General features: G+C 38.4%; 1 protein-coding gene across 2 annotated transcripts in view; it reads right to left on the reverse strand.

Moving 5' to 3' along the window:
• The window catches only part of lrfn1 (leucine rich repeat and fibronectin type III domain containing 1), a 167,368-nt gene that overhangs the window by 72,578 nt on the left and 75,480 nt on the right, over window positions 1–19,310 (reverse strand). For both annotated transcript variants that reach the window (XM_034197929.1, XM_034197928.1), the window contains one exon: window positions 622–673. The gene's annotated coding sequence lies outside the window, so the exon portion shown is untranslated. The remainder of the gene's footprint in view (window positions 1–621; window positions 674–19,310) is intronic.

Here is a 19,310-nt window from a genome sequence, read left to right on the forward strand (position 1 = left end):
CCGAAAACATATTTGTTTCTCCGAATCGAAGGGGAAAAATACAAAAGCATTGCACACAATTTAAACCAATCAATGTTGTGTAATTAACAAGGATAATCTGGTGTTTTTTAGTCGATGAGTAGTGCAGATATCACTGTAAAATCAATCGACAGTAAGGGGAATACTTACTTCCGGGTGTACAATTCTCCGTTATCCAATGAGAATGGACGCTCACATTGCCTTTAAGGGCAGCCGACACAAACGAATGCCGTGCTTCCATGAGCGTCCATAGAAGCATATGGACATCCCGGAAAGCTGAAAATGGACGCTAAGGGCCCACCCCTTGCGTTGAAAATGGACGCTAAGGCCCCCCCCTTGCGTTGGAAAAAGCCGACAGGGGACTTGACATAACGTCAACATAGGCCGACCTGGGAGTGAGGATGTGTTGGTTTAATGTAGTGAGAATATGCATGCATGGTGGGTCAAACATACTGACCCTGCAATAAAAAGGGATCAATAGACTCTCCCTTTCTCTCCCTTTGCTCCATCACTTGCTGCTGGTGTTTGCAGGCTCGATGGGTTATGTGTGGTTGTATATTATGTAAATGTGAAGAGCGTTATAATTTCAATTTGGGAACTCACCAGAATACTGTGTCGCCTTGGATGCTCCTCAAAGGGTTCACTTCAAAGCAGTCTGCGGAAAGAAATAAACGGTCACATCTTAATGCACAAGTACAAATAACATTAGGGGCAATACGGCACCAGTTGTAAGTGTCAGAATCATAAAAAGGTTCAATTTACAGTGCAATCTTTGATTTCTTCCCAGACTCAATACAAATTATTTGATATTTCTGACGCAGTGGAACAATCATTTTCTGCCGAGAGCTTCTGCTAGAGGGAATTTAAAAGAGGGGAAATGTAAGCAGAAATATCATTTTACCAGCCACCTATATTAAAAATGATTTCCTGCTTTATAAGCATGACTAATATTTGTCTTCAGCCTGTATATTAATTACCCTAGATTGTAGACTGGAGCACTTCCATTACCTGGTGGAAACTTATTCCTTTCAAATGTGTATTTTTCTTTCACCACAAATTCAATTAATTAATTCAATGAATAATGACAGCTGTATAGAGCACATGTATCTGCAGGGTCTTCACTCTTTGTGCTTTACAGCAAGAACGGGTCATGCATAACCTTCAATTATAAAGTCTGTTATTTCAACACAAAAATCTTTGCAACTATGAGCAAGAAAAATAAAAATATCCAGCTATTTGCAGTTCGATACTTCAACAAGCTCCACCACATTGACCAACGAGTTAAAGCTTACATGGGCGGTACACACAAGCCGCTACAGCCCATTTCCATCTAATTAGTGTCACATTTGTGGTTCATTAGTGACAGCTGCACTTATTCTGCAGCTCCAATGTCAAACCTGCGTACCAAAGTCTAGCACTGCCGATACATATTAGCATTTATTACTTTCAAACTCAAAGGTCAACATGTTTAACAGGTTTTAACAAGTGGGTGACTTGAAGTGGGATAACAGCTTATATGCTAACAAGGTATCCGGATCATGGCAGGAACTAGTTTATTTAAAGATATAGTCCAAAAGAACTCCATGGTCTTACTGTATGATGTGTCCCTACTTTTCCATGATAGATGGATAGTAGATAGATGACTTATTAGCCTCTCTTTCGTTATGACATTCTTTCTGCAAGGCTCCATTTAAGGCACAAAGAACTAGCATAGTGCTTGTGTTGCACTTATACTTGAAGGTAACACAAAACAATTACACAGAGGCCCCGTAGTCTAAACCAAGATGAAAAACTCTTTATTGCTCCCATAATGCAGCGCATATCCACTCTGTTCCTACCAGCATTTCGCTTAAAGGCACCTCAACAAAATAGCTACAGTACAGAAGATAAACTTAGTTACAAGAAATGTCTGAAGTTGCTAACATGATCTTGACGCCTTTGCAGCACCAACAATAATACAACTTATTAAAGCAAGGCATGCTTTTGATTGCAGCAGATGTTCAAGTAGATCAACACATAGTTTAATCTGTTCCTTTTCTCTTGTGTATTTAGTTATGGAGTGTTGTAAAAAATAACACTAACTTCAAAAGCCTTCAAGTGGGATATATTATTTTTAACATATATCTATATTTCATACTTAAGCATTTGAAAATGCTTTCCAAAAATAACTTGTTATTGTACTGTCTGTCTAAATATACCTGTATCACCCCTGTCTGTCTCTTTAAGCCCCCCTCACATAAAACATTTATGCTGCCTTGAATTTTAAAGCTAGTTCTCAAGCGTTTGGCGTTGATACATATAGATAGATGGTGGTATATTCTATTGAGCCGGCATATGACATAGAAAGGGTGAATCTGAATGGCTTGCAGCATCCCATGTTTTCTGACCTAAACAGAAAATAGTTGTGGGTTGGTAGAACCTCAAAATACTCAAATGCATGAGGACAAACACCGAAAAGTGAGTTTTTCATGATATGGAAAGTAGTATCACTCATCCTAGTGTGTCCTAGTCGAGTGACCGACCGTCTTCACTTAACTAATGACTTTTGAGTGTTTCTGGCGCAGGGGTTTCATTTACACCTACAATTTAGTGGAGTCAGCTCACATGCACAACACTGAACTCTGCAGGATAGACCAAAGCAAACCAGTTAGCTGTAAATAGTTTGCAGAGTACACAAATAAACTTATTGGAACTAATTTGAACTGCTGCAGTACTGTATATAGCGAAAACAATTCAAGGGAGCCACAATTTGCTCTCCCTCTCCCAAGTGCACAACCAAATGCTATCACAGTTAATTTAAGCTTTTGTAGATGAAGAAAAAGGGACCCATTTTCCACCTATTTTTCTCCAGGAATAATGACAACAGAGGAATAGCTCCAATTTTCCTGTCAGATTTAATTGTCAAAGCAACAATCTTGATTAGGATCTCAACACTCCTTTTTTCATCAGCCACAGCCGAACAACACAGGCTGTTTGTCCAAGTAAGACATATTTACCAACCCCTAACTTTCACTTCTACCGTGTGTAAACAAAGTGGGCCCTCCACAAAGACCCTGACATTGAGAACAACCTTTAAAGGTTGTTCAGTAAGTCATCCATTACATCCAAAAGACACAAGACTCTTCATTGTGCTACTCAATTCGTACACACAAGAGTGCCCTTTACATGTAGGCTATGTGATATTTCATTTAACAACATTTAAGCTTAATCTAACATGTTTCAAGTGTTATTAATTAAGAATTTGTGATATATAATTTAGTCTTGGTATTTTGTCAGTTTTTAATACAACTTAAATCATTTGCTTTCACAATGCAATCACGTAATGGCCAACTGCCATCTTTACGACTGACCTAAGACAGTCGTGTAAGAAGTACAATTTCACGCATGTCGCACTTCACTGAGGCATCCATCTTATGTTCCCTGAAGCATCAAACACCAAGCAATTGATTAAAACACTGTACACACACTCACACACTGCAAATATCACTGGAGCTATTCCTGCCACATTGGCTGTAATCTTACATATTGTGAGTGCATGCAAACTGCCCTTCCATCTATTCATCACACTCCCACGCAGACACATCAAACACAGGCGCTGCACGCAGACTTCAATAGAGTGAGACAGTGATAAGGTTGGAGAGGATTTTCTTCTCTACATTTGAGTTATTGTTGATTTCTAAATAACAGCAATCGGTTTTGGGATATGTGGTTTGCAGCAGAGAAGGCAAGGTTGAATTCTCAAAATCTAAATCAGTTTTGATCCAAAACATCCTTCAACAATAACATGGTCTCCATTGGACAAAACAATTCCTCTAGCTGTATCCGTATGTGTGCTGTGCTAAAATATTGTGAACACAGAGGAGAATCAATTTGCAGTAAAGCAAACATTACAAATGTAGGTTTTAATTATTATATAATTATCTTTTATTTTCTTGACTAATAATTTCATAGTTTTGTTAGTGTCCAATTTCTCTTCCAGAAAGAGCCTCATGAATGCAAAGTGTATGGAAATCCTCACATTTAAGAAGCACAGAGCAGTAAATATTTCCTATTTTTTGCTTGTACAAATTACTCAAATTATTAACAGAAGAATAAAGATAATAGATACAAGAAGTTGCTAATTCGTTTTTGACTTAATAATCAATGAACTAACTAATTATTGTAACTGTAAGACAATATCGTAGCTTTGGATTCACAAATGCACTTTAATATATAATTGGTATATATAAAAGACTGATGATTGAGATACTAAACCTGCAGCTGTTAGGGTAGTGGTTGCTTTCCCCTTTTTTTCTAAACCCAGTGTAGCAACCCAGCCTTCTCATTTGTTGCGATCCTCAAGGACAAACAGCTATTTGTTCAGGGTTTCAGGACCTCGAGCTTCAGCACACAGGGTGAGGCCGGCCTTTGGATAACTGTGAGCCTGGATAATGTCTCCACATACTGACAAAATGGATGTTTAGTTTGCAGTGCTTTCTCAGGCATTCAACAGAAACAGTTTCATACTGAAACATGCTATTCCCCTCTATTTAGCGGTACCTGTTAGTCTTTGGTGTGGTAATAGAGGCCAGCGGTGTCCATAGAAACATTATCACCTCTCAGTTGAAACACTCTCTGGAATTATTAATGAAGAGTGAGAAAGAACCTTCTGCAGGGGCTTTTCATTGCAGTGCCTGAACCATGTGTGAAAACACCACGCACTCACACATCACTTTTCTATTCCTCTGCCTCACTTGCCTAAAATAAAAAAAAGTGTGGCCAGGACCTACATTGCTATTATAAAAGCCTCCAATAAAAAGCAAATATAAAAACACATTTTGATGTCAGGCCAGGGTGAACCTAACCAGTTGGATGAATAGTGGCGAGAGACTACCTTATAAAGTAAATCCTAGTTATTCCGCCTGTTAAATCCCCGCTCTCTGCAGGCGAGCAGTGTGGAACACAAAGACAATATGTGAAATGAAGAAACAAGGGAAATACTTCAAGAACTACCTGCTCTGATGCACTGCATGCTTAACTGATGGCTTTTTAAGCATGTTGTCATTTTCATTAGCTTCCTAACAGCCGGCCACCTCCGCTGAGTGTGATTTAACAGACAGCATATGGTTCTCTTAGACTGCCCACACGGTTGGCTCTCTGACCATTAGCAGCACCTCTAGGGCGGACAATGTGACCTCCAGAGATGAGAGGGCTCCAGACAAAAAAGCAACAACCCGAGGCAAAGTGGAGGCCTGAGCTGTGGGCTGCACAGAGCGGGAACACATGAGCACACAGAGCTAATGGTGGTGTAAAGCTAGGGCGAAAGAGAATACGCTGATGTTTACTATAATATTTACTAGGATATTGTCTGTCCATAGCCTTTATGTGCCTTGTATTTATTCTTATGTGTGCTTTTTTATCTTTTCTTATGTGTGCTTTTTATCTATTCGTGTAATATTATATTTTATTATAATGTTATGTTCATTGTGAAGCACTTTGGCAAACCCTCTGTTTTTAAACTGTGCTATATAAATAAAGTGGATTGGATTGGATTGGATATTGTGACTCCTTTATTGTAAAGAAATCTCATTGTGGGAGAGACAGTGACTGAGGTGACACTGAGCAATAATACACATTGCCTGAGAGAATCAAATCACATATTATACGCTCTAATAATTACTCTGGTTATGCAGCTATTTTTAAGCGGGAAAAAGTTACATTTGCAAGTCTTTATTATCATGTCTCACATATATCAGCTAGTGAAGCAACGATAACATTGAATAATGCTATTAGTCATCTCATATGAATAATTATGCAATAAGCACAAGTTGCGAAGCAGTGCACCCAGAGGTCAGCAGAGTTACGCTGTGCATGAGCCTTCACCATGCAGACTAAGAGCATGCTAGGGATCAGAGTTTCCCTCTTGATGACTCAGGGAGGATCGTCTCTGTTGCTCATGATCTGATGCTCTTTCCCCTCCCTAACCCAGTCCCCTACCATCAACCCCCCCTTCCCTTATGAGCTGAAGCCTCTGATGATGTCCGTACTGCTATTTATACACTTAGCCATGCTCAACACATTTAGCTGAAGCACATAAATAATCTGTAGGTGTGTGAGAGTGTGAAAGAACGACGGGTTTGCTTAAACACAACAACTTCCAGGCTTTACAGAGCAATAAGTCACATTTGTATTTCTACAGCTCTGACCTCCCTTGTCAGGATTTGGGAGGTAAATACATCAGTATAGGCTACTGCTGAATACATTTCTCACCAAATATATACACATTTCTTTGAGTTTTAACATGCAGGGTACATCACAGACTTTGAACAGTAAATGGCAAGAATGTTTATTTTGTGAATATTCTGAAAAAACAACAAGCACAAATTATAGTGTTCATGTGCCCCTAGAGTGTAAACTGAACATGAGAGTATTTTTCTCTTTTTCTTATGGATCCCATTGACAGTCAAAAAAAGTATTTGTATTGGTCAAATTGATACTTGCTGTGCTCATAGCTCAGCAAATTACATACTATGAGGTCTTTGTGCAAATTAGAGCAAAATTGCAAACAAAAGTCCATCAAATTGTTTTTGCATTTTTGGTCTCCCAAGCAAAACCTCAAATGCTGATGTGCAGCCTCTCCTGCACCAGGCACAGATTAAAAATGGCATAAACCCACCCCCAGTTTATGTTTTTTGCTCATGTTCGCACTCTGTTTCATAAAAAGGGACAAAGGAAATATAACGTATCATCAGCAAGAGGGTTCGTATGGCAGATCATGTCAGCTGCGTTTATCCCTTTTAAAAGCAGCAGACTGTTTGCTAATGACGGGCCGCGAGGAGAATCAAGTCTGGCTCTTCCTTTTAGTAAACTGTTTCTGTGCAGGAGGTGCCAAGGCCCAAAGCACAAATAAACAGCACCCTAAATACGATTATACAGCTCTGCAATTTCTTCCAAGGGTACATCATGTCCCTGTTTCAATTCATTTGTGAGACACTAAGATGCAGCCTTCTTTCCCAGGATGAATGCATGTGGTTATTACTAAAACAATGAAACCTGGGCTGTTAGGTAATTATTATAGTAAGTAATGTAAAATAAAAATAGAGATTAGAGATATATATAGAAACTCTATACTGCAATAACAGTAGGTTCTGTTAAAATCTAATGTATTGTGGATTGTTAAACTCCCTAAATGCATCCAGCCCCTTGCATTAAAATCGACACAGATGTTTGTTTACATTTTGAGCCTGCTGACATGTCAGGGCATACAAATAATTTATAACACACTGATTTGAATAAACGTGTTATTTCACTTTGAATACATGCAGCACATCCTTTAAATAATTGACAACAGCTGGAACATATGTAGGCTATCATTCCCACTGATGACTACACATATTCAATCAACAGGAAGGACAACCGTGATACATCCTGCATGTAGTTTTGCTTGACATAATGGACACAGATCAACCATTAGTTTAACTCATTAGGATTCCATTATAATTACTATATCATTCATCTTTAATTGATTGTGGATTGCATCTTTAATGTACTTAATCACAAATGCAAAAAGGGAGTTGTGTATATTTATGAAAGTTGTTTTTGTGAGTTTGCGGATGTCTGTGAAAAACAGTGAAAACAATTCTACAAGCACTTGCTTTCTAAATTTAGAGGTGGTCTGAGAAACTGCTTCCTCAATTTATGCTAACATGTGTAATGAAATGCTGAACCCCATGATCTGCATAAACACAACCTCAGCCTTCATAGAACACACAAGAGTTATTTCCTTATCATGTCTCCTTGGCAGCAGCGAGTAAAAACAGCTGTTTAGGGAAATCATCGTGCCTTCCTTGGCCCAATAAAGCTTGTTCCGAGCCACACATCTAACACAATCGGCCCATGCTCAGGACTTGAGAGAGCAGCACACTGCCTGAATTTACAGCGCCGTTGAAATTCAGCAGCATGTCTTTTGTTACTGACAAGGTTTCAATACAAAAAGGATGAAAAGGAAGAAGCCGAGGCTATGGCATCTTTAAATAGCTGCTTTTGCCCAAAAATCTCACATTTTAAACCCTGCTACAAACAGGCAGTAATTGTTCCGATCAAACTAACCATATCATGTTAGAGGTGCCCATTGAGTTGAAAAAAGATTCAACGCAGGTTTGATGGAAGATAGCTTAAACAGGGTATATGCAGGAATCCTGAAGTAATGTAATACAAATGTAATACCTTTTTACGACCTTTTTTAAGTCCCTTTCCATACATTTTAAGACCTCATCGCCACTTGGAGCTTTAACCGATTACATTGGCGACACACTTTACCTCACATTTACTACAGTATTGATTGTACTTCCTCCTTATCAGGGCCGCCCCTCCCTAGAGGCCAATCACGCAGGCTGCATGGGGCCCCGCCTTGCCCAGAGGGCCTCAGCTGCTGTGCGCAGTTCTCCGCGCAGTTCTCCGCGCACCCCCCGCGAGAGTGAGAGGTGACAATGGGAGCACGTCTGTAACCCGACACCGTTGCAATGAATCGACATCTGACCAATCACGGCTTTGATACGGCCACTAGTGCAGGTGAAGAGATGTCGGTGAAAAGACAGTTTCAGTCCGGCGCAAGCAAGAGGGGAAAAAAACAAAACATGAAGAAACTAGAGCATCACTCGAAGGTGGGTTATTGAATGAGTCAAATGTACAACTTGCGAATGTTGTATAAGTTAAATGACCAATTGCCATATTAAAACATCAGCTACAATTCACAACATGAAGAAGGTCTCTGCATAGCATACAGGCTAATGGAGATGCAGTTATTTCCAGCATTCTTTATTTAACATGCATTCAAGTATGTTATGCCTTTTATCTGCTAATGTACAGGAGGAAGAGTGATAAACTGTCTGTCTAGTTAGCTTACATAACAGTTAACGTTTACAGCCTAAAAAACATGCAGGATTTGTTCCCCTTTTATTAATTTGTATGTCAATTTGCACATTTCATGGTGATGCTCAGCCTCTCCCCTTAACTCCTAACAGTCATGTCATGTCAACCACAACACAAAGAAATACTGATAGAAATGTGTGTGTAGTTGTTATTGCTGACAGAGGGAACTAGAATACAGAATTAAGAAATATCAGTTTTTGAGCATGTAATAAGCATGTTTTGTCTTGTCTATACAACTATATTATAATACAATAATATAGTATTTATATTATTGAATTGATTATGATTATTAGTAGAAGTAGTTTATTTGCATTAATTATATTCTAATATTTTTGAGGCTAGTATTTGGCAGGAAATGCAGACGTATTCACCTGTAAACGCATACTGAACGACATACTTGCACATTTACCATTTACCTCACTGTATAAAAAAGTAACTGTGTTGATAATAATAATAAAAAGGAATTATGTTTGCAAAGTACTTTGTTTCCAAAAAAAATGTTTTCACTCCTGTCGTTGGGGGGGGGGGGCTCATCCCACAATATTGTAATATAAGTCGGCCAGGGGCGGCCGTGCTCCTTATCTTCCAACCATTTGGACGCAAACTTGCATTTCCCCGTAACGATGTTGTTTAACAACCGGCGTAAACGGACCTTCGCGCACTATCATGCAGTGAGCGTGCAATGTCCTGTTCAGATGACGTCAAATCCAACGGGATTCCATAAATAAACTACACAGAATCACACTGCAGTGCACACCTACGCAATGATTACATTCAGGCAAACTGCAGAATACAACCTCTTTGGACAATTTATATACTTATTGAAAACAAGCTAAAAAATGTAATACCTTGGAAAATGCCGTTTAATACGTTTTAGTACTTTTTAATAGCCTTAATTTTCGCTAAATTGATTTATCAACTTTTAACACTTTTTAAGACCCTGTTAAAGCACTGTCAGGGTTGAAAATCTAAAGTGAAAATATTTGCTTAAGTATTTTAAGTATACGGTAGAGGCAAAGTTAAAGGTATTCAGAGAATCATTTCAAACCCAAATGTGTCGTTTATGGTCCCACAGCTTATTACCACTGATCTAATGATGTGGACGATGATACAGTGCGCTTTTCTAAATATCAAATGCAGCAAACCAAGTCCAAATGGCAAATTATAATGAAACGAGTGGAATGAAGCCATAACAGACCCCTTTATATCAAAGCATGAGGGCATGGAGCAGTTTTTCCTGCTATATAACTTTATATTTAATTTGTTTTGTACCATTTTCAGTTTTGTAACAACAAAGTGTGGATTATATTGCATTTCCCAAAAGCGCATTACATTTTAATTTTAGCTCATAAAATAGGAGGAAATGTCGTTTAAATCTACAGTAGCTCCTTATGATTTCTGGATAATTACAGTTTTACAGCTTTGGTTTGAACCTCAATAATTAAGGAGGAATATCATGACACCTGAGTATTGCCCAAACCCACTGATCAGTTTTCACCTAAATATACTGGTCTATGATTAAACTATAAACAAGTAGGCTACAAAAAAAGACTGATAAACATACGTTGAAATGTTTCATGTTCTACTTTTATCACATTCAACATACAAAACCTTCAACCGATCAATAAGACATGTACACATGAGGTCAGGTAGGGTAAGATGAGATACAATGAAACTTTAATGAGTTCCATGAAGAAACTGCAGCAAATATGGATCGAAAATGAGAACATCCCGAAATACATGGCGTTTCACACTGAATGCCATTTTCAATATGTCAAGGGCAGGATTTCCAATGCCTGGCAGTGTGAAAAGCAGGCGAAGACAATGCCATTCTCAACATTTAGCAACATCTGAATGTGTGAACGTCAAAACTGTGCCTGCAGACAGTTGCTTTGAAAAGCGATTGTTTTCATAGCTCTCTCCAACAGTCATGGTTAGCTGGACTTGGACAGCCTTGCTTAGTCACACTGACAAAGCATCGCTTCCACAAAACACCAGAAAAGCCCTGTTATGATCCACAGTTACAGTCTTATTTGAACTCCAAATGTGCAGCTCCACTGTTTGTTTAGCCCCAGAGATGTGCTCGAGCATTAGCTTTGTCTGTCCAGTTATTTACTTCAATATCTGAAGGCCCCATAAATGCCACAACGTTGTGTTGCAGAGAATAAAACGCAGCCGGGAATGCTCTTGATGATATTTTATTAGACAGGACAGCATTTCACCAGCGGTTTAAATATGATTTGTTATCATAGTGCCAGTAGATCTACAGTAGCATTTATATTGCTGCAGAGGCTAATAATAGCAACCTGCCAGCTACCACTGCAAACACTGTGAAAGGAAACAACAGTAAGCCTGAAAAACTGTTGTATCCTATCCATTTATGTCAGCGTATTGACATCCTCACTAATATTGAAAGGGATTATGTGACTTATGTCTGCATGTTTTGCATGCCTGAAGAAGTGTTCTACTTGGATGGAAGCTGATCTTGCTGTGCCAGTCAGCTCCGTCTGAATACTGACTTCCTCCTTTGCAGATAATCCCTTGAAAAAGACAACTCTTTAATGTCTAACATCCTTAACGCAGCTCTCTCAATTCCATGAATCAGAATTAGCCACCAAAGACGCCCAAATCCATTTTCTGCAACACCATAGACCTTTTCCACATGTCACTTATGATGTGAAATGTACAGGAATCAAGTGATCGGGATAAAAAGGCATCACAGACAAGAAATGAATTGATGTGCGTACAAGGCATATGGCATATGTTTGTTGTGGTTACCATATAGCATCTTAGATTCTCTCCTATCTGATGTATGGATGAGTTATACAATTACATTTCTCTGTGATTCATCTTTCTATTCATGTTGGATTCAATGCAGGTGCAGCTGAAGCCCTCTTTTGGCCTTCGAAGCAAAACATATGGAGATTTCTATTAAGATTATTTGGAAAATGCTCTGATAGAAAAGCTACAAAAGCTCATTGTTTACTGCAGGGATTCACTGAAAGACAATAGTAATGGTATTTATGATTCTTTGGCACTATGTGTATTAACTCCTGCCACACAGCTGTCACTATGCATTTTCAAGACAGGTTTGGACCCTTTCAAATTATTCCACGTTACATTTGGATTTTGGAGAGAGCAAAAATCACATGTCATGCTTTAAATTTGAAGTCCTCCATAAAATGTAAATCTGGGTCCAGCTCAGAACATCTGTGCCAGATAAAAAAGCCGCTGAAGGAGAGGAAAAGAAACATGAGCATGTGCCTGCATGATGAAATGGCATTACTGGCCAAATGCTCTCAGTACCATCCACCAGATTCTGAGGAGGGGCAGCGCGAGGCGGAGAGGCCACGGTGAAATTCTTCTTCTTCTAGAAATGGGACTGCAGCCAAACAGACTATTTGCAAAGAAATTGCTAAGGAATGTCAATGAAATTATTACGCAATAAAGTGCAGGTGGAGTTTGCTCGTCTTCACGGAGACCTTACATATACACAACTGAGATAGTATTATATATATATCAAGTTCATAAGTACCATTTTCTAATTTGACACCTTTTATATATTAGTAATAAATGTGTTAATTAAATAATAATTAACCATTTACTGAGGATTTATCAATCAGAATAAGCCTTTCATTAACATTCAAAACTGTAGAGGAAAATAAAATAAAAAGTCTCTATCAACATTAATGTTTGCCTTATAAATTGTTGCTGATGTTTTATTAGTATATGAAAAATATTTCCACCCCTTTATCAATGTTTTATAGTTTTTTACTTCACACCACTAAAAGTTTATTACCTTTTATTTATGAACTACATTTATCAACCTGGCAACCCAAACTTTACTTGTATTGATGGTTGGCAACTGATTTTAAGCACGAGTAAATCATTTACCAACCACCAATTAAGTCATTAATCATTATTTAATCATCAAGTTACTTTTTGGAAAGGTGGTTCCAGCATTAAGGGGATTTCATCATATTTTATGATTAGGAACAGAGCAGTAAAGAGCAGGTAAGGGCAAGCGAGTAAATGTGTGTACAAAGAAACCAGAATAATATATTTATTATTTTGGTTTTCATTATTTTATTTTGTCTTATAAAGTCACCATTTACCACCATTTGATGAAAGAAAATCAGACCCGAACACCTGAGTGCTTTACCAGATAATATAGGCCATTCAGTGCCAGCAGGAAGGAGTAAGCCATCATTGAACAGTGTTCTTAAGGCTTAACCAAAAGATACTCCTACCTGCATTTTGAATAATAGAGGCATCTTCTATAGAGTGCTATACTTTAAACACACACAGCTTGTGTGGAATGGATATGTAGCATGACCATATACTGTACTATACATACACCGTGGCCTTTGAATAGCTGTAAAGCTATTTTCTTGGCTTTCCATAGCGTTGTAATGCAAGTAAGGGATGATGTAACCTCGCAATGGATTAACTCTTAGTTTAAGTGCTGACATCTTTAGTCAAGGTTCCTTTCGCTATTTTATGAAAATGCGATGAAGGGTGACGAATTAAATGACACATCAAATACAGTATGAATGTATGTTATCCATCAAGCCAAACATCTGTTGCCAACAACAACCAGCTAAATATATGATGAGAATAAAAATGCAGATTATTTTAATCCATATGCATATGGAGTGCAGCGTATGAATCAATTTAAATCACAATGAAGAAAAATAACAAAACTTCTAAACCACTTCTAAATAAAACAAAAACATATTCAAGCCTCATGAAAAACCTTACGGCACATTCATATAAAGGAGGTCAAACCTTGTTAGTAACAGTTCACTGCATCGACACATAGATTGCCAACAACCATATGCTTTTCTGCACAACTGTATTGTACAAATCCAAATTAGATGGCCTTGCATTATGCCGCCTTTGACCACTGACAAGAGGGGGAAAAAATACTGTTGATAGTTAATGACTCTGGGCTCAAAGCAATGAAATGGCTTTCCAATGTCTTGTTGCACCCTGAGAGTGAAGCAGAGAAGAGTGAAAGGGTCTTTGTTCTGCCAAGGTCAATTGTTCTGTGTTGATTTTATATACGGAAAGGACAGAGCTTGATAACAAGCTGGTTTAAGCTGTGTTTCAAAAGTTATTGGTGGGTACGACAATAGTAATGGTGAACGTAATGTATTTTATTGTGGGCGTGGTATAACTCTATTTTATCTTTACTGCCCAAAAAGGTATTAGCTGGACAAAGCATTGTTTGGCGCACAAACCCAGCACCTCAGTGGTGTTAGGTCTCAATGAATTTGACAGCTTCCATAATTTATGACATATCCTCTACATATTCCAATGGACACATTAATTAACATGGTTTGTCAGTTGTTTCTTTTACTGGAGGCTTTTTGACAGGGTCGTTAGAAAACAAGAAGTGCATACCTCCAGCTATTTATCATGAATTTGTCATCATTTGGATTTAGGTCATGGAGAGGAATCTAATTATGAAACCCAAGCCATGCCTTATCCCTTTTGGGAATAACCAGTAAAATAAGACTCACCAGGCAGAGTTTAAAGCTAGATTTCAGATTGGTGTCACTGGAGTTAATCCCATTATAGGGGTAAAAAAGAGCCAGGGTGAAAGAACGGATATGTATGGAGAGAAAATAGGATCAGTACAGCGATTCAGCCGACCAAGCTATGCAGGGTTGAACCATGATTTAATGGATTAAACCCAGTCAAGCCATGATGATTCACCTGACCCCTGTGTTGGAGAGTGGCCCCCCTACACCTCAAAGCTTGGGAAATATGTGTCTGCTCTTGATCCGGATCATGGGAGGATTGAATCCAAACTGTCCTGCAATCGTGGCCACCAGACACCAACCCTTGGACACCCTGCGGATCCATCTGTGGAAGGCAGATGACGGGGGAGTTTGACTCGTCCAACACGCCACGACATGACTCACAGATGGGAGCCAGCTCAGGCAGGATTTGTCACCATAATGGCCACGGTGTCTGTATATGTGTCCTGCATGTGTGCGCATGTGCTCGCGTGTAAGCACGTCTTGTGAGGGTGTCTGTGAGCACGTAAATATATGAGTGGTGAGACTGTGGTGTTGACTTTCAGCGGAAAGGGGGCGGATGGAGGAGAGGCGCTTTGACAAGTGTGTGATGCATGCTCCTGTGACGGCAGCAGCCATCAGAAAGCAGTGGGCTGTCAGAGACCGATAACCCAGACAAGAGACATTTGCCAAGGACCGTCACTGGGTCTAATACACAGTTTAGAAAACCCTCGATACATGGCCTTTGATACGAATGTACACTGGAGTATTGCACTGACTTTTGGGATTTAAAAAAAAAGCAGATTGAAGGCCTGGAGCTGAAATTAAACAATGACACCACATGTTGTATGTCTAAACACTGTAACTGCAGCTGCAGCGTTAAAGCCTCTCTTCTTTTAGATTTAAATGTACCGTACTAATATTGTGTTTAGCTTGTCCTCACTTTGGCTCCCGATATAGAACAACACAATTTGCAGATTAGGTGATTATGCTTTATTTTCAATTTCCAATGAGCATTTAGGAGGTAAATCATGTCAAATTCTAAACATATGGACTTAGTTTTGGATTAATTGGGTTGTAGAGCTGAAAAACTGTTGTGAAAATAAGTAAATAAGGCCTAATCTAACCTGTCAGTCTCTTTGCAAACAGTAAGATGCAGGTGTATGAAGAATATATGTGTTTTCTTCTTCAACTTCATTGCTCCATTTTGTTTAATTCTTAACACATGATATCTGTGCACAGAGATTTGAGGTGTCTATTTTTAAAACGTGATCAAGGTAGGGGTTGTACTGCAGTGATAGTTACAAGCTTGTGATCTGCGAGATATGTTATTGGAAAGGCTTAAGGTCGAAATACATACTAGTTTAGACTACAGTTCTGTAAAAAAAGACGAACAAAAGCCTTAAACATTATTATAAAACCTACATTTCATCTTGGCATTGTGTATGTGACTTTGTTCAGGTCATTGTCCTCAGTTGTTCATCTCAATGAAGGAGATGATGCAGGCCCCTCTCCTCATTGACTCTGGAGACAGCATGCACTTCTAGTCAGGTAAAACACGATTCGATGCTTTCAGTCGACTCAAACAGCGCTCAGTCAGCTTACAACTCGTGGGAATAGGCAAGTAAAACCTTTATATTAACGAGTTTATCACTACAAACAACGAAAGCTTAAGGACCAACCTTGTGCTCTTTAGACACGATAAAACAAAACAAATATAAAGATATAAAGATATTAGAATATATTCAATTTCGTCATATGATTGACAGCAGGCTAGTTATTGATTGTGAGACTTCTTTGCAACAGAACAAATTACCTGTGGGCTATTTTAGCTATGATTATATTAAAAACAAATATTCCTAATTTTAGATTACAACACATTGGTATCACATCTGAGTGTGATAAATTGAAATGTGAAAGGTGTCTCTTTTCACAAGATATCAAAGTTTAAATGTAACAGGAGTAAGTAACAAGCAGGGAGGAATTGGTTAGAAGGATGATTTACATTTAAAGGATGTTTGGCAGACAACTCTCACATTTCAGATTGCAGTTTTTCAAATCAACCCACTCTTTAGTATGCATTAAGTCTGCAACGAAACGGTGACTGAAAAAGCCAAAACAATGAATATTATTTTCAAGTGATGGGTTACCAATATCAAGAAAGTTTTGCTTTTCTGCAAATTGGTTTCGCACTGTTTTGAAATAAATGAAACGCTACGGGGAAAGGTAGAAAGACAAATGGTTTGCAGTAAAGCAGTCTAAATGAAATATATAGTAAATTGATTTAAACATGTAGGAACAGCAATCTTTAAATGCTCAATTAGTCAATTGCTGCTGCAGTATGTGCAGGCCAGTGGAAGCTGTCGGAACAGGCCTTAGGCTGCCTGACCCGAGCATGGGAGTTAAAATAATTAACAGATGCATCAGCTGGGCCCTGAAGCTTACCATCTACAGACAACATGAACATGTCAAGTTCAGGAATGGATTTTAGAATACTACCATGACTAATTTGATAACCTGACATATACATTTGCCATGCTAACACAGCTGCACAGCCTTAACAAGTTCATACATTGTATACATATATGTATATGTTCAGGCAAATCAGTAGAAAGCAACAGTTGGCCGCTCAAAATAGTGAGAACATACAGCACTATGTACTGTATTTAACTATGGCTATTATTACTACAGTTTTATCATTTTCCGTGGTTAGAATACCACAAAAATACACACAGGGTTGATTTACTCCCACTAATGTATTCTAAAGAAACAGAGATTATAGCAGTAAAGGTCATGTTAGGATTGTGTCACAGTAAGTGACAGTAAAAGGAGTTGTGTGGATCAAGGTTCAAAGTAATCATACTATGTGACTTGCATTAATGTAAATAGAAAATGAGGGTCAAGTCTTTATTCCTCATGTTTGGCGTCTCACTGATTGTGCATCCTCACTTGTGTTTCATTGTATATAAGGAGGAAAGATGATATGAACCTTATAGCTGGCTCATGGCTATATGATACTATAAAGAGTGTTAAGGTGCGGGAGATGAGCACTTTAACATACAAAGCCATTTAATGAACTCACTTACAGACATGCTGATGTGTGGCAGTTATCATGCTGTGGATATACATATATATGTGTAAACTTCAACAAATGTACAGCTACTTTATAGAATGAGACCTCTTTATATGTATAAAGAGGTCTCATTCTCATGAATTCAATGTAATCTGCGAGAACTGTTTGTTATCTAGAATTGCAGTCAAGGATTATAACATTTCCGTTTATATTGTGAGTTATTTGGGGGAAATATCTTATTTTGACACCAATACAGTGCCAAAATACCATGTATGTAAAGTTTAGTTTAAAGGTGTTATAAATCGTAAATAAGCCTTGACTATAGCCAGCTTTGAGTTACTGATAAGTTGTGTCAGATAAATAATGATCAAATGCCTTCAGAAACCTAGCGCATGTTGACACAAATTCAAACAGTGCCACTGTAAAAGCACAGCGACACTTTTCATCTTTAGATGTCGGCATGCAGCGGTATGTGCTGAAAAAACGTCAAAGAGTTTGAATCCAATATCAAAACATATCTTACTTATACAAGTGACTTTGAAAGCTTCACTCCACATCCAATAAAATGACTCTTATGTCTTAGTGTATTGGCTAATTTATTAATGTATAATCAAGTTGCCAGAGTTAACGCTTCAAATATTATAGAATATTTTTGCATCGTCTTGGTCTTTCTAAGAATAGACAATTTACACTTCATTAAAACTTAAAATCAAGGCTTTGATGATTTAATACAGTCTATAGCTTAATCTCTATCTTTATTTTTCTCTAGAGTATCTCAGGCAGGGGTTGAAATTAGAAAACTGTTTTTACAGTAGCCTAACACATACACTGAGGGAGACAGGGCCAGATAAGTACGTAAAGTAAAATATGTTAGTGAATCTGCTACGAACCATACTTTTTTCTGACCTGCTGTTTATGACCTGAGCAGCATACTCAGTGGATTATGTTGTTTTATTCACACCATAGCTGCTGCTGCTGCCGCCGCAGTACGTTTTCATAGCTGATAAATGACTGTGTTGTTTGAATGGACTCAATACTTAATAATAAATCTTATCCATTGCTTTGAAATAAGAGTGGTTTTAGCAGACTATAAACATCTTTCCACACAATGCCCTCCACACTTTTGGATAAAATCCAGCTTTGAATATATTGCGTATTTTGTTTGATGATTTGAATACTCAACCTCAGGGCACGCACCCCCGCCCACAACAATACTGCACTTGCTTCTCCAGGAACAATGCCCAACTCTATCAAAACAGCTTCTGTGTGAAATATAGCTTAAAATATAAGACATCCTAATGCTTATTTAAATCAATTAAAGTACTTAAAGAAACCAATTTTTTTTTATCAAATTACAAGTTAAGCCTCATTAATTCTTTGAAAATGTCAATCTTAATATAAATCCATGATCCAGATGATCAAGAGCTGCGTTTGTGACTTGGCCCTTTGAGATTGACTTTCAGGCTGACTTTGAATTTATGTTCTCAGCCAACATACTGCCTCTCTGAAGGAAACTAAAAAGGGATGAAAGTTGGCATCTGTCTGCCATGGAATCGAGATTCTCCACCGCACTCCAGCAGCAGTGTCGAAGCGCCCGGGACGACGGAGGAATGAAACGATCACCATCTTTGACAATTTCTGCTGCAGATTTCAGAAGAGCTGCTGCATATGCAAACATTGGCAGGTTCCATAACTGATACACCTTGCATCTGTGAGAAAGGAACAGTGTGGGTGTTGCACTAATGGAGAACTCCTCTGACAGTCAGCTCTTTCACATGTCTTAT

The sequence above is a fragment of the Gymnodraco acuticeps genome, unplaced genomic scaffold, assembly GCF_902827175.1.
Source record: "Gymnodraco acuticeps unplaced genomic scaffold, fGymAcu1.1, whole genome shotgun sequence".
Lineage (NCBI taxonomy): Eukaryota > Metazoa > Chordata > Actinopteri > Perciformes > Bathydraconidae > Gymnodraco > Gymnodraco acuticeps.